A 19,314-nucleotide genomic window follows, 5' to 3' on the forward strand; every position below is an offset into this window, starting at 1 on the left:
GAAACGTCGCGAGAAATATATACTGGAACATTAATGCAGATGTTAGCCATGCCTGCAGATTGCTCTTTGTATTTGAGCACGAACGGCACCTGCGCAGATCCTCAATACTTTGCAACGGGCAGTCGTCATCACAACTGCGTTCTATGTAGACGTAGCAAACTGAGTTACAACGTGGACAAGTTGTTGGTGCTCGTATGGTGGTTGTCCCTGTAACCAAAGTAGCCGAAGTACTTCATACTCAGGAAGCATCATATTGAATATTTATACACGGTACAGGGAAAACGGGAAGATATCACAACATGTATGTAATCGCCTGTAGAAGATAATTAAAGAGGACTTTGACGAAAGATAAGAGGACATCAGCTGCAAAATTAACTGCGCGACCGAATGTCCACTCGCCAACACTCTCAGCACCAAAACAACACGAAGAGAGCTTCATAAGTAGGGTATTCCTGGGCTAGCTGGTAGAAATCGGATCCACACATCACTGATGCAACTACCCATAGCTGTCTTGTGACAGCCAGAGCGAGAGCACCAGCAGCAGCGAGTACTGTTTGTATAAAGCGTTTATTTTGCATTTTGTTTACGACCATCCACTAAGGAAGGGATTCTATTTGTGTTTATCTGCTCTGCATAGTAACTAACAGTTCTTGATAAAACTTTACGTAGTTTTCGTGTTAGATTTCTTAGTGTTTTCTTGATCGTTTAGAACAGAAAGCGCCCTAAAACCGTCTTTTGTTTGTTTCGCGGCCGTTAGCCACTAGTCACTTGAATCAGCAGTTGTCTTGTGACAGACAGAGCGAGAGCACCAGCAGCAGCGAGTACTGTTTGTATAAAGCGTTTTTGTACTTATTTGCTGCGCTTAGCTTTTAAATAGTTTTTCTGGGAAAACCTAGCGTAGTTTTCGCGTCTCGTATTTCAGTGAGTGTTTCTTGATTATCAGAGTAGCTCATCAGAAGATTATCTTGGGAATTTGTCACCGTATAGAGTAGGGTAAACATAGTCATGTGTAGGGACTGTGGTTGTTGTGAGCGGACGCAAGGAGAATTGGCCACTCTTCGGGGGCAGGTGGAGGCTTTGTCTGTTAGGCTCATCGAGCTCGAGGCGCAGGCGTCGGCTCGTAGTGGCGTTGGGGCAACTGTGGTGAGACCTATGCCTACTTCGGTGGCCTTGGAATCACATGGAACCCCTGATGTCGCTGCGTCTTCCGGCAGTGAGCATCTTACCGGTCAGCCATCACTCCAGGGTGAATGGCGGACAGTGGTGGGCTCGCGCGTGCCTGGCCGAAAGGCAAAGGTGGGATCTGGCCGCGTGGCAGCTGCCTTACCCCTTTCCAACAGGTACGGGGTGCTTCCTAGTGGTGATGACATCGTTTCCGAGCCACCACAGGATGCCTCGCCTGTTGGGCCAGTGGCCGATTCTCCGGCAAGGTCCCGACAGTCACAGAGGGCGGGCCTATTAGTTATAGGGAGCTCCAACGTTAGGCGGGTTATGGAGTCCCTCAGGAAAATAGCGGGTAGGTCGGGGAAGAATGCCAGTGTGCACTCGGTGTGCTTGCCGGGGGGTCTCGTCCGTAATGTGGAGGAGGCCCTTCCGGCAGCTATTGAACGCACTGGGTGTGACAGGCTGCAGATAGTAGCACATGTCGGAACGAATGACGCCTGCCGCTTGGGTTCTGAGGCCATCCTTGGTTCCTTCCGGCGGCTGGCTGATTTGGTGAAGACAACCAGCATCGCACGCGGAGTGCAAGCTGAGCTTAATATCTGCAGCATAGTGCCCAGAGTCGATCGCGGTCCTCTGGCTTGGAGCCGTGTGGAGGGTCTAAACCAGAGGCTCAGACGACTCTGCGACTATAATGGTTGCAAATTCATCGACCTCCGTTATTGGGTGGAGAACTGTAGGGCCCCCCTAGACAGGTCAGGCGTGCACTACACACCGGAAGCAGCTACTAGGGTAGCAGAGTACGTGTGGCGCGCACACGGGGGTTTTTTAGGTTAGAGGGACCCCCCCTTGGGCGAAACGATAAAATACCTGACGGCTTACCAGAGAGGACATTATCATCGTTGATAAAGAACGTCCGTCCTCAGAGACCAAAAACAGGAAAAGTTAACGTAATATTGGTAAACTGCAGGAGTATCCAGGGCAAGGTTCCTGAATTAGTATCTCTTATTGAAGGAAATAGTGCGCATATAGTATTAGGAACGGAAAGTTGGTTAAAACCGGAAGTGAACAGTAACGAAATCCTAGACACAGAATGGAATATATACCGCAAGGATAGGATAAACGCCAATGGTGGAGGAGTATTTATAGCAGTAAAGAATTCAATAATATCCAGTGAAGTTATTAGCGAATGCGAATGTGAAATAATCTGGGTTAAGTTAAGTATCAAAGGTGGGTCAGATATGATAGTCGGATGCTTCTATAGACCACCTGCATCAGCAACCGTAGTAGTTGAGCGCCTCAGAGAGAACCTGCAGAACGTCGTGAAGAAGTTTCGTGATCATACTATTGTAATAGGGGGAGACTTCAATCTACCAGGTATAGAATGGGATAGTCACACAATCAGAACTGGAGCCAGGGACAGAGACTCTTGTGACATTATCCTGACTGCCTTGTCCGAGAATTACTTCGAGCAAATAGTTAGAGAACCAACTCGTGAAGCTAACGTTTTAGACCTCATAGCAACAAATAGACCGGAACTTTTCGACTCCGTGAATGTAGAAGAGGGTATCAGTGATCATAAGTCAGTGGTTGCATCAATGACTACAAGTGTAATAAGAAATGCCAAGAAAGGAAGGAAAATATATTTGCTTAACAAGAGTGATAGGGCACAAATCGCAGAATATCTGAGTGACCACCATCAAACGTTCATTTCTGAGAAAGAGGATGTGGAACAAAAACGGAAAAAATTCAGAAACATCGTCCAGTACGCCTTAGATAAGTTCGTACCGACTAAGGTCCAAAGCGAGGGGAAAGATCCACCGTGGTATAACAATCATGTACGAAAGGTACTACGGAAACAAAGAAAGCTTCATCATAGGTTTAAGAGTAGTCGAATCATAGCTGATAAGGAAAAGCTGAACGAAGCGAAAAAGAGCGTAAAGAGAGCAATGAGAGAAGCATTCAACGAATTCGAACATAAAACATTGGCAAACAATCTAAACAAGAACCCTAAAAAGTTTTGGTCATATGTAAAATCGGTAAGCGGATCTAAATCCCCTATTCAGTCACTCGTTGACCACGATGGCACCGAAACAGAGGACGACCGAAGAAAGGCAGAAATACTGAATTCAGTGTTCCGAAACTGTTTCACTGCGGAAAATCGTAACATGGTCCCTGACTTCAGCCGTCGCACGGACGCCAAAATGGAAAATATTGAAATAAACGATATCGGAATTGAAAAACAACTGCTATCACTTAGTAGCGCAAAAGCATCCGGACCAGACGAGATACCCTTATCAGCAATTTATCGTAGATCGCTGGAAGAACGTAAAGTACCTAGCGACTGGAAGAAAGCGCAGGTCGTTCCCATTTTCAAGAAGGGTCATAAATCAGATGCGAATAATTATAGGCCTATTTCGCTTACGTCAATCTGTTGTAGAATAATGGAACATGTTTTGTGTTCTCGTATTATGACGTTCTTAGATAATACAAGTCTCCTTCATCATAACCAACATGGATTCCGCAAACAGAGATCATGTGAAACTCAGCTCGCCCTATTTGCCCAAGAAATTCACAGTGCCGTAGACACTGGCGAGCAGATTGATGCCGTATTCCTGGACTTCAGGAAGGCATTTGATACGGTTCCGCACTTACGTTTAGTGAAAAAAATACGAGCTTACGGAATATCGGACCAGGTTTGTGATTGGATTCAGGATTTCCTAGAAGAAAGAACACAACATGTCATTCTTAACGGTTCAAAATCTGCAGATGTAGAGGTAATTTCGGGAGTACCGCAGGGAAGCGTGATAGGACCTTTATTGTTTACAATATACATAAATGACTTAGTTGACAACATCGGTAGCTCCGTGAGGCTATTTGCAGATGACACGGTTGTCTACAAGAAAGTAGCAACATCAGAAGACTCGTACGTACTCCAGGAGGACCTGCAGAGGATTAATGCATGGTGCGACAGCTGGCAGCTTTCCCTAAACGTAGATAAATGTAATATAATGCGCATACATAGGGGCAGAAATCCATTACAGTACGATTATGCCATAGGTGGTAAATCATTGGAAGCGGTAACGACCGTAAAATACTTAGGAGTTACTATCCGGAGCGATCTGAAGTGGAATGATCACATAAAACAAATAGTGGGAAAAGCAGGCGCCAGGTTGAGATTCATAGGAAGAATTCTAAGAAAATGTGACTCATCGACGAAAGAAGTAGCTTACAAAACGCTTGTTCGTCCGATTCTTGAGTATTGCTCATCAGTATGGGACCCTTACCAGGTTGGATTAATAGAAGAGATAGACATGATCCAGCGAAAAGCAGCGCGATTCGTCATGGGGACATTTAGTCAGCGCGAGAGCGTTACGGAGATGCTGAACAAGCTCCAGTGGCGGACACTTCAAGAAAGGCGTTACGCAATACGGAGAGGTTTATTATCGAAATTACGAGAGAGCACATTCCGGGAAGAGATGGGCAACATATTACTACCGCCCACATATATCTCGCGTAATGATCACAACGAAAAGATCCGAGAAATTAGAGCAAATACGGAGACTTACAAGCAGTCGTTCTTCCCACGCACAATTCGTGAATGGAACAGGGAAGGGGGGATCAGATAGTGGTACAATAAGTACCCTCCGCCACACACCGTAAGGTGGCTCGCGGAGTATAGATGTAGATGTAGATGTAGATACCGCAGCCATAAATCCTGGAGTACGGAGCAATGGAAGAAAGTCATTTTGTCGAATAAGCTGTGTTGCACACTGTTTCCAAATTCTAGCCGTGTTTACGTTCCAACAGTTGCGGGGTTTCCGTGATGATTTGGGCCATATGGCGGTAATCGATCGACCCCGTGGTTGCTGTGCGAGGTCGTATTACTGCCAAGGATTATGTGACCATTTTGGCTGATCCACATCATGGTACAAAGTTTGTTCCCCAATGGTGAAGCTGTGTTCCAAGAAGACAAGACCCCAGTTCACATAGCACGTATTATCCCGAACTGGTTTTGTGAGCTCGAGGATGAATTGTTGCATCTCCTCTGGCCACCAGTCACCAAATCCCAATGTTACCGAGCCTCTGTAGCCTGCTTTGGAGAGAAGGGTGTGTGATAGCTGTCCACCTACACCATCGTCACCCGAACTTTGCACCATTTTGCAGGAGGAGTCATCAAAGACTGTCTTGAAAATGATATAGGACCTGCGCTTATCCATTTAGAGACGTCTTCAAGACTTGTTGAATCCCAACCGTTTTCCTACGTGGTATTAGGCATGGTAATGTGTTTTACTTTTGTTGCGAAACCCTTAAAGACCCCCAATAGAATTCCGATCTCTCCCCACACATTTTCCGTACGTTTTTGAGCCGGGGAGAAAGACGTTTGCGGCCGCCGGTTTGCTTCGGACGAAATGTGATACACTGTAGCCTACGGCCCAGTCACCAGCCAATTAGCGGGACACTGCGGTTATCGCCCTTCCCATACGCCAGGAACACAACCGCGGGAGTCCACACCTCCAGCAGTTAACTCATTGAAGGAAAAGAGGCAGCCTCCAGACAAAAATGAAGTAGACCAACACCAGATGAGCCAGAATACTACGCAAGTGCCCAAAGCTGTGGCGAATTCTCAAGAAAGAAGGGAACTGGGGAAACTGATTCTGATTCCGACATCTGAAGAGTGATGACAGCGTAGATGATTTCGATCCCTTTGGAGAATCCACATCAGATCCTATTGTACTGACTGATCCAGTGGAGGAGATTATAATCTCGCTAAATGTCAGGGAGGACAGAGGAATTCATATAGCTACAGATGCGTCTGCACGATACAAAAAATACGGGAAAATAACCTAGAAATTACGGCTCTAGTAACTGTTGACACGGAAAAATAATTTTTAAATTAAATGGTTCAAATGGCTCTAAGCACTATGGGACTTAACATCTGAGGTTATCAGTCGCCTAGACTTAGAATTACGTAAACCTGATTAACCTAAGGATATCACACACATCCATGCCCGAGGCAGGATTCGAACCTGCGACCGTAGCAGCAGCGTGGTTCCGGACTGAAAGGCCTAGCCGCTCGGCCACAGCGGCTGGCTTCAAATTAAATGAAAAAGACATTGCTATTATGGATGAATAGTGATGTGATATGGAAACTGTCAATTCCTTATGTTGCCATTAGGGTAGGAAATATCAAACGAGGACACTCCTTTGTGTTTAAGGGTACTGTGGATGTTCATGAAAAAATAAGACAGTGTTTTATTTTGTGCATCCTTCGTTATTGTATTAGTTTCATTACAGTAAGTATAATTGTAAACAGTTCCTATCCATAGCTGGTTGATTTTATAGTATGGAAAATAGGAAAAACCTACAAAGAAGTTTCTGTAGTTCACTTTGGTGTACGTTTCATGCCATAAATATCGTAGCAATATCCTACTTATACATATGCATCATTTTATGTGTTCTCTGTCTCATTTTTAATACCTCAGGCTTAGATCTTCAATGTAGATAACAATATCACTGGTGTATCATGTTTTGGACCAGTCATATCAGGTTTAAGAATTTCACTTCAGAAAATAATACACTGTTTTTATTTTTTTCTGGTCTACATTTGTGACTTTAAAGAATTAAATGAGGTGTCATTTCAAAGCAGCTTATACTCTCTAAAACACAATTTTTTCGTCACAGTCATTCTTTTTCTTTCAAATATACAGACAGATTTTGTAATTATGTTTCATATCTAGGTCACTTCAGCCGGTATGTAAGGTCATAACTTTGAGACTTACACCCTTTTACTTACTTTCCTGATCATGAGGTCTTCTCATATTTGTAAAAATGTGATGTGCATTTCTCCATTTTAATAGCAGCACCAAGAAGAAGAATAAATTCTGTGTATACAGTTGAGTATACAGATACATGATTAAAATGGTCGGTGATTCAAGAGTATATAAGGTGCGAAGGTCAGAACACAGACCTACCACCTCTGGCAGCAACCAACGCTCTAACCTGACTAGCATCAAATCAAGCTGAGCTTGAATGACAGATACAGATACGTCATTCGCTGCTGCTCCAAGACTACGTTAATCGTAGAGTCTAGGGAGTCGTAGTGTAGCAACTATGAGCAGATGTTTTCAATTGATGAGAGATCTGAAGAGAATGCTGAGCAAGCCAACACTCGAACAGCATCTGTAGCGACAACAACGGTAATGTGCAGTCTTGCGCCGTCTTGTTGAAATATTACATCATGGATACCTCGAACATAGAGGAGACATGCCTACCTTAACACGTCACAAAAGTAACGGCTGTTGCCCAAATCTTGCCGCTACGTGAACCAGAGGTGCTAATTTTGCGTACCCAACTACACGCCATGCCATCATGAAAAGTGCTGCGTTGATATAACCGTGACGAATGTAGTCTGTCAGCGTTCTCCTCCTCGCAGCTTGCGCACATGAATGTTGGTCGTGATGCTGTCCGCTGATTAGATTAGATTAATTATTAATTCCATAGAGCCACAAAAGAGGGGATCTTCCTGGGTGTGGAACACGTCTGATAAACACATAACAAAAATGTAATTAGAAAAACTTGAGTTTAATTATTTTAATGATCCTCAGTCAATAAACAGTAAAATTATGTACATGAATTAAAATTAAACTTCTAATATTTACAGATTTAATACTTACATCCGCTTTCATCAAATCCATCATTCACACAGTAGCTAGTTACTTGGGTAATAGAACCAAGTATTGTCAAAAATCAAAGTAAATTATTCATTTCAATGATCCTCAGTTAAGAACAGTCAAATTATGTACAAGATTTAAAATTAAACTTACACTGTTTACAGACTTAAGACTTACATCTGCTTTCCATACATCCATCACTCACACAGTAGATAGTCACTTGGCTGTTACAACCAAGTATTGTCAAAAATTGAAGTTTTATGAAGTTCATTAAAATGGTCTACTGCCCTTGTTGAGAAATTCATGGATGGAATAGAAGGAGTTGGCCACAAATATTCTTCTAAATTATGTTTAAATTGTGCCTTGCTGAAACTAAACTCTTAATGATCGCTGGTAACTTATTGAAAATATGCATTGCTGAATACTGGAGTCCTTTCTGGGCAAGAGTAAGTGATTTTAAATCTTTATGTATATTGTTCTTATTCCTAGTCTTGATACTGTGTACTAAGCGGTTCATTCGAAAAAGAGATGTATTATTTGCAACAAACTTCATTAAGGAATAAATATACTGAGAAGCTGTGGTTAGTACGCCCAATTCTTTGAATAGGTTTCGACATGATGTTCTTGGATTTACACTACACATTACTCTTATTATACGCTTCTGTGCTCTAAAGAACATTTCTCTGTTTGTGGAGTTACCCCAAAATATGATACCATATGACATAATGGAGTGAAAATAAGCAAAATATGCCCTTTTTTATATTTATATCTCTTATGTCTGACATCATTCACATTTCAAACACAGACTTGTTTAGGCGCTTTAGCAGTTCGTTAGTGTGTCGCTCCCAACTGAATTTATTATCAAGTTGTAATCCCAAGAATTTTACACTCTCGACTTCTCCTATTTCCATGTAATGATATTTTATACACACACTAGAAGGAAATCTCTTGGAACTTCTGAAATGCGTATAGTAGGTCTTTTCAAAGTTTAGTGACAGTGAATTGGCTATGAACCACTTATTAATGTGAACCGGATCTCGAGTGGAAACACGACATGGTGCAACTCATACGTCAAGTGGTGTCGTAGGGCAAGGCACTGTAGATGCGCCTCTCTCTTCCGCACTGTTCACATTGATTCATTTATTTATTTATTTATATGGACTTATTTCGAACAAGACAGCTGCAGGGCCGACAGCTGAACAATCTGTATGTCTATCTTCTGAGGCACTATGCGCACGTGGCCATTGAGAACCTGCCTGACAGTGACTATGGCCCCCATGTACCCACTGATTTCATTTTCACGTGACAGTAATATCGCAGGACGATAAACCACAGTCTCGGTAGTCTCCGATCCTGCCGTTGTCGATTTCCGACGCATCTAGGTGGACGTGTCACCTTACACGAGGCACAGTGATTGCGTGATCTTCTCACAAACAAACAGCGTTCAAATTCACTGTGTAATGTTTTCTTGTACATGCAATTTAAATGGCGTTACTTCTTCCTACGTGGGTAGTTGAACTAACATTCTAATCATTTTTAGTTACTGATTAGCGACTCCATGGAGCGTCCTGTGCACCACGACCAGATAATGGATATACTTGGAAGGAGAGACAGCATTGGTCGTATTTCTTTGTTTTATTAACCGCAAAATCGATTTTCGGTCACTTAGAGACCATCCTCAGTGCTGTAATGTACAATTTCAATTGGTAGGCACTGGTGTCAACAAGCTTGTTGACACCAGTGCCTACCAATTGAAATCGTATATTACAGCACTGAGGATGGTCACTTAGTGCTGTAATATATAATGACGTGCTACACAATGGCGTACACACATAAACTAAGATACAAAGTTGCAAACATTCTAAAGAAGCAAGGTCTCTATATTGCATAAAAAACAACAACAACTCCTGGAACATATTTAAACGCCTCAACCCCAAGAGAAAGAAATTCCAAACCTCAGCGATATACAGATTAAAATTCCAAAGCTGCAATTAAATGTGTGCTGGAATGATAAACAGAAATTATGGGACAAAACATAAACAACATATTAGATATTGGAAGTATGCTAACAATGACTCCACATTTGCAGAACATTTGGATCAATATAACCATGATCCCTTCCTCCAAACATAGAGCAAGTCATGGAAAATTATCAGAATAGGTAATCGCAATAAATATTTCATCCCCACACAAGCAAAAATTCACATTCAAAAAGACGTATCACAGAGCAACCAAATGATAAATGGAAAGACACACATAAACAACAATCCACTACTGAATTTGGCTAATCAGTGGGCAACACGAATATAACCTTTCACCACAGACATTACGAAATACATCCCGCAGTTGACAAAACTACTAACACATTAAACAAGATAATATGGTGAAAGAGCGTGTTTGCAGTTTGTGTTGTGTGGGGGAAATTGTTTTATTGCTACAGACAGAACTACAACCACATCAGCAGTACCGCAGGAGTACATGTAGAGCCATATCAGCACACAATAAATAAGAAGACATACTCGTGTATTGAGTAAAAGGTGCGTAGGTCAGAAATGTTTGCAACTTACATGTAAAACTACACAATAATTAAGTTGAAATTGATGCATACAAATGTAAATGTGTATACATGTATGTCAGGCCGCTAATGATGCTTTTATTAACTGAGACGAAACGCGTCTGGAAAAACAAATTTTGCCTTTATCCGTTTATATACAGACGTTCCTAGCCTAAAAATCATAAATATGAGGAAATTTAAAATTAGTGTGTGTTACTAATTTTGATTTATGGCAATGAGACATGCAAAAACTTTCAGGGATTGATCGTAGCTCACCGAGCGTGTAAAACTGCATGGTGGACATGACTGGTAAGGACTGCAAGTGGATCAGGGAACAGGATGAAACTGAAGATATAATTATGACAGTAATATTAAGGAACTGGAGGAAGGCAGAAAATATAGCCGTACGAATATATTGGAGCTGATTACACAAAAGACCGTAAACGCATTGCTAAGTGTAAATGTAATAGTACATGGTTAGTGCCTTTTGATGTTAGTGTTGGTCTTTCTGCTGTATCTACAGGAACAACCAATCGAGGTATCACGATATAAATATACACATGTTACAGAATGTCGATCGCAGCTTGCTACGTTTACTTATTGCCTAAAAACGTAAGTTAGCTACCGACAGAAGTTGCCGTCAATAAACCGAGAGGAGAGAAGCGAAAGAAATAACTCAAAACACCGACATTCCTCATGCCGAGACAAGTAGCATCGCAAATACACTTTGCTACGGCTCTGAACCTCAGTTTACTTCGGCGCACAACAGGTTAATGACAACAACACGATTGTAAAACCAAAAAAGTAACGGGAAAGAACTCTCGTTGCTAGTGACAGAGGGTGACGCATTTCGAAAATTGAGAGAAATTGACCAGTCGAGACAGAGCGCTTGGTGCACTCTGGAGTATAAAAACAGATAAATAAACACTGAAATTTCGTAACGAGCAAACATCAGGAATCAACCTGCATATTGTACAGCTTGTATTTATTCTCAGCAACCCGTACAGCCAGTCATTTCAAACCGCGACATACATTTACCTCGCTTAACGTCACTAAAACACGAACTGCAGCGGACAACAAGACTGTAGATGACATGCCCATTTTGTACTAGCTACAACAAAATTAGTAAATTCAAACTAAGTTAAAAATAAATAACTGCGGTATATAGTATCGAATATCTTTTATTCTATGAAAATGATATTCCGTAATGGAACGCAAGGTAAATTTAATTAATGTGGTTTCATGGGACTATGTAAGCCGAGGCTACTTGGCCACGGAATCATTACATCATTAGCAGCAAACAACATAAATTAAAACTAAAAACGAAAAGTATGAAATAAACATTCATAAAAATTGTTATTAAGTAGAATATACAATAAAAAATACGTTAAAGTGATATTCTCTGTTGTACTGTGAGGTACTCCTGTACAAAATAAAATGAGAGTACTAAAAGGAAGCCTTGCACTTTGATTTGTCAATCTGGGTACACTCCTCAAATCTCTCGGTTCTGGTTGAAGCCTGTTGGATATGAACCTGTCTGTCTAGACAGTGGTTAAATTAGTGTTAATCAGGTGTAAATACTTTTTTCGCCATATGTTGACTGAGTAAATGTGGCAATTCACTTTGAATGAGTTAGCAAACACAAATCCTAGGAGAAAGCATAAGAGCATGAATGGCAGATTTAGAATTCTGAGATGCTTGAACTATTATCCAATAAATGAAATTAATTTCAAGAACCGAAATGGATTAAGTTGTTCATTGTTATCGGAAATATGGTTGAAATCGTCGAAAATAATATTCGCTGTATTTGTAGTTACGAAGAAATACAGTCCGCCGGCCGGGGTGGCCGAGCGGTTGTAGGCGCTACAGTCTGGAGCCGCGTGACCGCTACGGTCGCAGGTTCGAATCCTGCCTCGGGCATGGATGTGTGTGATGTCCTTAGGCTAGTTAGGTTTAAGTAGTTCTAAGTTCTAGGGGACTGATGACCTCAGATGTTAAGTCCCATAGTGCTCAGAGCCATTGGAACCATTTTTGAAATACAGTCCAAATGAGAGAGATGAAGTGGAGATAATTATCGAGACACATATCATATACTCCGTATTACCTTCTGAATCACTTTGCTTTAGAGATCATGATGTTACGACAGAATTTATAGATGGATAAATAGATTTTCGTTACTTACCGGTTAGTCTATTGTCTAACAAGAACTACAATTCAGGAGGAATCTTGGACTGTCTTCCCCGATACCCTGTCACTGTATGTGGTGTATAACTTCGTCCGAACAGGCCTTGGAAGGCCCAACGGTACCGACCGGCCGCCGTGTCATCCTCAGACCACAGGAGTCACTGGATGCTGATATGGAGGGGCATGTGATCAGCACACCGCTCTCCCGGCCATACGTCAGTCTGCGAGTCCGGAGCCGCTTCTTCTCAGTCACGTAGCTCCTCAGTTTGCCTCACAAGGGCTGAGTGCACCCCACTTGCCAACAGCGCTCGGCAGACCGGATGGTCAGCCGTCCAAGAGCTTAACTTCGGTGATCTGACGGGAACCGGTGTTAACAGTGCGGCAGGGCAGTTGTCGTATGTGGTGTGGAGTGCTATTAAAAATAAAAGCAAAAATCTCTCGCCTTGTTTGGCAGCAAGAATGCTCTTATATATAGAAGTTCCGTGTCTTCCTCGCTCTCGATTCCCCAGTGTTAGTGAACGAGAAGCAAATTCCGATGAAGATAACAACGCAGATCCATAATTATATCAGCTGTTAACAGTTGTTAGTCATTTCACCTAACTAAACACGCAGTTTGAGGCGCAGCGCCGTATAACGGTCCTGCCTTGGAGGCGGTTAAGTGGGAGAAGTGTCTCAGAGATGGATAGTGGCAGATTGTGACGCGAGACTGGACGCGCACGTATTTTATGTATCAGCCGATAGAGAACAATATTGGATAGGGGACTGATTTAGTTTCGATTATGCCCACTAGAGTGCACTAAAGTAATAGAGTGTTTTTCACAAACTGTTCTAGAATTTTCATAAAGTGTTATCATGTCTTTTTGTGTATGTAAAATGTTATAAATGTGTTTTAGCAGTATGAATGATGCGTGAGTGTGGTTTAAGGTTAATATGAAGATAATTGTTTATCGAGTTATGTAGTAGGATTTAGTGTGGGAACATTTCGAAGAAGTATGGATATGGACAAAGGGGAATTTTGTAGAATAGATTTGTAAAGTAAGTTTATGGTGAAGGAAAGTTAATTCAGGTATAAATAACAATAGTAAATAATTTATGCATAAGCAAAACTTCAGCTTATTAGATAATTACGTCGGTAAAAAGTGTAGTCGTTAGGTTTACTATTTTGCGATTGGTTATTGATGAAAAGCGCGGACTGACGCGCGAGAATGCTTTTTTGCTATTGGCTGTTGAGTAAACTGACCAATGGTAAAGCAATATTCTTCGCACGCCTTTCTCTGCTGGTAGAGAAGAGTATTCTAGAGAAGAGTCGGTGCTTAGCCATGAAACAGTTCGGACGTGTGTAATAGTAGTTCCGATGAAAACGATAAGTTGCCGGATCTAGCAGTGTTTCATACATCAAAAGTGTGGTAAAGTGACGGCATAATTATTCCCATGGGCGTGTAGAAATTTTGGAATTTTTAAGCGAATTTTGTGACGAGAAAAGACATATATTCCGCGTTGGGTATTGAGCAGGTCGGTGGCTATAAACTGTGACTGCAATAGGTACCGACAGACTTAATATTTGGCGAGCATTCTCAATCAAAAACAATCAGTATTTTTGTAGCTATTACGTTTTCGGGAAATGCAACACCATAAACTTGCTAACGTGAGTGAAAGGGATTGTGAGTGACAGTGTTAAGACTAGCGCGGGCTTGGCGGTGATACTTGTTCACCTAAGTTTCAGAATATATTACTTGAGGACAAAATTTCCAACCTTTCATTTCGTGTGACTTTAATTGCAGCCTGGTTCACGTCGAAGTACAGTAGGTTTCGTTTGGCTTCCCTACTGCTGATATGCTGAGACAATGTTCACAGGTTCGTCGTAAAGGGACGGAAGGAACAGCGCCGCCGCAAGCTGTTGTATAATACACCAACTAACGAATTGTTATAAAAAGATGAATGAACTATAAGCTCAGACGATAACCACAGCATTCACTATACAGATGAATAGCAATGCTAATAGGTGTTTCTTTCACGTGGAAATGTCCAACGGTATTGGAACTATGACTAGCGGAAATTACATGGTGACAATAACAGTGACCATAAAACGTTGTATTCACAAGTAGTTTAATTTTAGTGAAAGGAATGTGTCTTAATTCTTACACCGTCACTGTTTTACGATTGCAGCTTTGCAACTATCGTTGTCATGTCTGTCATTTATCTTGAATGTGTATTCTCACAGGTAGGACTGTACGAGACGAAAGAGCCAGCTCCTAACATTCTATAATACGATGGATAGTCGAAAAGTTTAGCTATAACCTCGAAGACAGAGAGCTACGTAACTAGACTGTGATTTGTTTGGAGCTGCAAGGTTTTCTTTATCATAAAATAAGATATTCTGTTGCTAGTCATGATTTTCTTTTATTTTTTGCAATATGCGTTTCGAGAAATAATTCCCACTAAAAACCGCATTTTTTGCGTATTATGCCTTTTTAGTGTGATGTTTGTCATATTAGAGCTGGTACAATACTTTGGTTACCTTTGTTGTAGAACCTCATACATATTATGCGTCATTTATACGGCTGATAGTTCACAGTACACGTTCAAAATAGAAGCATGTAATGAAGGCTTGTTATTTTATGTTCTTGTTTTTAATCATCGGCATGGTGATGCTGAATGTTTTTGGAACTGCTAACGTATTATACTATTAAGGAGTAAACCATCACAGGAGCAAAATACTTAAATCTGCCGACGAGATTACGAAAAACTATAAACACGAATATTCCCCGGAAGCTCTCCATGGGGCAGATTTTGCAACGCACCAGATCAATCTGCACATGGCACCATTACACATGCTGCTGGTTGGGCACCAAATTTTGCCTCACCCCCGTACTCGTATCTCCTACTCTTCCTTCGCATGAAGAACCCACTGCGTGGGAGGCATTTCCAGAATTCCGCCGAGCTGATTTTCGAGGAAAAACTTTTCCTCAACAGCCGAAACGTACACTGCCACGATCAAGGTGACTTATCGTTGGTAAAACTGTGTCATACTAAAGTGCGGATGATAGAGATCGATGAACACCACAACCAAGCTTCATCGTCGCAGCCTAATTTTTTCGTTGTTCAAACGGTTCAAATGGCTCTGAGCACTATGGGACTTAACATCTGAGGTCATCAGTCCCCTAGAACTTAGAATTACTTAAACCTAACTACCCAAAGGACATCACACACATCCACGCCCGAGGCAGGATTCGAACCTGCGACCGTAGCGGTCGCGCGGTTCCAGACTGATTTTTCGATGTGATAATTAAAACTTTGTGACTAACTCTCGAATAAATCACGATACCCTGAAAAGGTTACTGAAAAGCAATATTTGGTGCACAACTCTGTGTTTGTTCGAAACTAAGGTAAAAGAAACGATACAAAATGTCTACTAAAAACATAATGATTCGAAGAATACTGAACCGATATTTCTTTAGTCATCGCTGAAAATTGTAGTTGAAGAGATGGTGGAAGGAAGGAATAACAAGGCTAGGCCGATATGTTGTGTTGTTGTGGTCTTCAGTCCTGAGACTGGTTTGATGCAGCTCTCCATGCTACTCTATCCTGCGCAAGCTTCTTCATCTCCCAGTACCTACTGCAGCCTACATCCTTCTGAAACTGCTTAGTGTATTCATCTCTTGGTCTCCCTCTACGATTTTTACCCTCCACGCTGCCCTCCAATACTAAATTGGTGATCCCTCGATGTCTCAGAACATGTCCTACCAACCGATCCCTTCCTCTAGTCAAGTTGTGCCACAAGCTCCTCTTCTCTCCAATTCTATTCAATACCTCCTCACTAGTTTTGTGGTCTACCCATCTAATCTTCAGCATTCTTCTGTAGCACCACATTTCGAAAGCTTCTATTCTCTTCTTGTCTAAACTATTTATCGTCCGTGTTTTACTTCCATACATGGCTACACTCTATACAAATACTTTCAGAAACGACTTCCTGACACTTAAATCTACACTAGATGTTAACAAATTTTTCTGCTTCAGAAACGCTTTCCTTGCCATTGCCAGTCTACTTTTTATATCCTCTCTACTTCGACCATCATCAGTTATTTTGCTCCCCAAATAGCAAAACTCCTTTACTACTTTAAGTGCCTCATTTCCTAATCTATTTCCCTCAGCATCAACCGACTTAATTCGACTCCATTCCATTATCCTAGTTTTGCTTTTGTTGATCTTCATCTTATATCCTCCTTTCAAGATACTGTCCATTCTGTTCAACTGCTCTTCCAAGTCCTTTGCTGTCTCTGACAGAATTACAATATCATCGGCGAACCTCAAAGTTTTTATTTCTTCTCCATGGATTTTAATTCCTACTCCGAACTTTTCTTTTGTTCCCTTTATTGCTTGCTCAATATACAGACTGAATAACATCTGGGATAGGCAACAACCTTGTCTCACTCCCTTCCCAACCACTGCTTCCCTTTCATACCCCTCGACTCTTATAACTGCCATCTGCTTTCTGCACAAATTGTAAATAGGCCGGTATGTGAGTATACAAAGTAGATCGTAGATAATGTAGGAACAGATTATTTAAAGTTATCCTACTCTCCTTCATTCGTGAGTGGACAAAGACGCTGGGCGCACATTCATCTTACTGGGATTAGTTCCAATGGTCTGCTAGCTGGTTACTCTTTTCATACACCTAACAACTCCGACTCACGTATTTACTTACGGAATACAGACTCACATATCCAAACTCTTCCTACACCTGACTCTTTTCCTGTAAAAATCACGAACAGTTTCTTTACAGAGGGAACACATTTTAGTTGTGGTGAAGTTATTACACGCTGTCATAATGTAATTATTTAAAGAACTTTTGACGTGATGTCGTACCTGTATACACTGTTGTAACATTGCGTGTGCTAGACGCCAAGCTGCTCTACAAATTCCTTTCCTCCTGTTTCCCTACTGTGTTGGCTTTATTGCGTAAGTGTCTGTCATGTGAACAGGGAAGTAAACACTCTCATCTTGTATTGCGCCAACGGATCACAGAAATGATAACTCACCGTCTTGTCACGTAATGAAGAAAGGGGATTAAAAACTGTACAGATGAATGAAAATATCCTATTTGATATAGCCCAGTCAGATCATTGCGGCTTTGATACGGCTATCACAAATAATGCCAAGCCGACATTAAATACGAAATATTTTTTTGGCAAACGTTCACAAAGTAAGGTTGGTAACAGAGCTAATCATTTCTCGGTGTAATATTGATTTCGCGTTTTGTAGGCGATATCGTCCATCAGTTGTGAAAACATTCGTACGTTCACAGCTCTGTTAATTAAACTTTACGGTCGTTTGGCTCTTAAAACAAAACTGTATTTTTGAGTACAGTCATTTACAATCATCCACGAAAAGTAGTTTGAATGAAAGTTCGAATGTACCATTCATTTTGTCAGTTCCTGCTGCTCAGGTCTGAGAAAAGTCTGCTCATGCAAAACCATTTCACACTTTTATGCTTGCTACAGATATTATAATCAGAGAATAAAGAAACTCATCTCCGCAATGAATTTACGATTGAATTAGTGCCCACACCGTCATCAGGATGACGGACCACGAAAAAGAAAGATAAAAGAACGAATATTGGAGTTTAACGTCCCGTCGACAGTGCTGTCATTAGAGGCGGAGCACAAGTTCGGATTACGGAAAGGATGTGGAAGAAAATCGGCTGTGCACTTTTCAAAGGACCCATTCCGGAAAATGTTCCCTCTTTTGTACCCTTGCAGTCACCAATGATTGTTCTTCGTATTTTTATAATCTTTCGTTTTGTCCAGCAGTATACCCTGAAGTAAAACAGTGTATATTAAAGTATAGAGGACACAGTCATCTAATAGGTTGTTATTTATTGAGACACTGTGTGAAGTACGAGTTTGACTTATTATACATCTATATTCCGTAAGTAACCTTGCTATGCGTGGCGGAAAATATCACGTGTATCTCCGAATGATACGCACGAAGAAAGATTCTTGACGTTCCTCCATCTAAGGTACAATCTTTATAGGTTTCCTTTGGTCTTTTTGCAAGGCACGGAGGGTGGTCACAGAAAGTGTCTGGCAAGCTTTTAAGGGTGTTGCAGGGCATGTTGTGCCGAGAAATAACTGTTAGGATAAAAAATTCGATACTTGAGCCAATTCCGAGTTGTTTAGCATTAAAGTTAGCTAGTCAGGTCGTTGCACGCGCAAATTCAAGCAGCGTTCCAGGGTCGGTGACCCCCAAATGTGTCCGTTTGGTTTCCTAAAACCGAGCAAGAGAGCCTTGCAGAAACTAGACATGAGACGGTAATAAGGATCGAATGGAATCCAAAGGTTCGGCAGTCTAGATCACTATCGTCTATGCTATGAGAAAAACTGACTAACTCCATCTAGTGAGCCACTTGCATTTGCACACTCAAAGGCATGATTGACTAACTCCAATGCTAATTAAGTTGGAAACGGCGCAATGTATCAAATTTTTTTTACGATTATTTCTCAGTACAACCCACCCTGCAGCACCCTTACAAGCTTTTCAGATTGTTTTTGACGTCCCTGTGTGTAGTAGGATGCAACGGGCTGCCTGACTCTTCTTGTAACGTACGCCCTCTGAATTGTAGCAGTTAACAATTCTGTGATGCACACCGCATCTCCTGTGGTGACTGGAGTGAGTGAAAATCTCCGGGACGCTTTCTCTTTCACTAAACCAATCTTTGACAAAAGTCAAAAAACAATCGAG

Source organism: Schistocerca serialis, chromosome 1 (assembly GCF_023864345.2).
Source record: "Schistocerca serialis cubense isolate TAMUIC-IGC-003099 chromosome 1, iqSchSeri2.2, whole genome shotgun sequence".
Lineage (NCBI taxonomy): Eukaryota > Metazoa > Arthropoda > Insecta > Orthoptera > Acrididae > Schistocerca > Schistocerca serialis.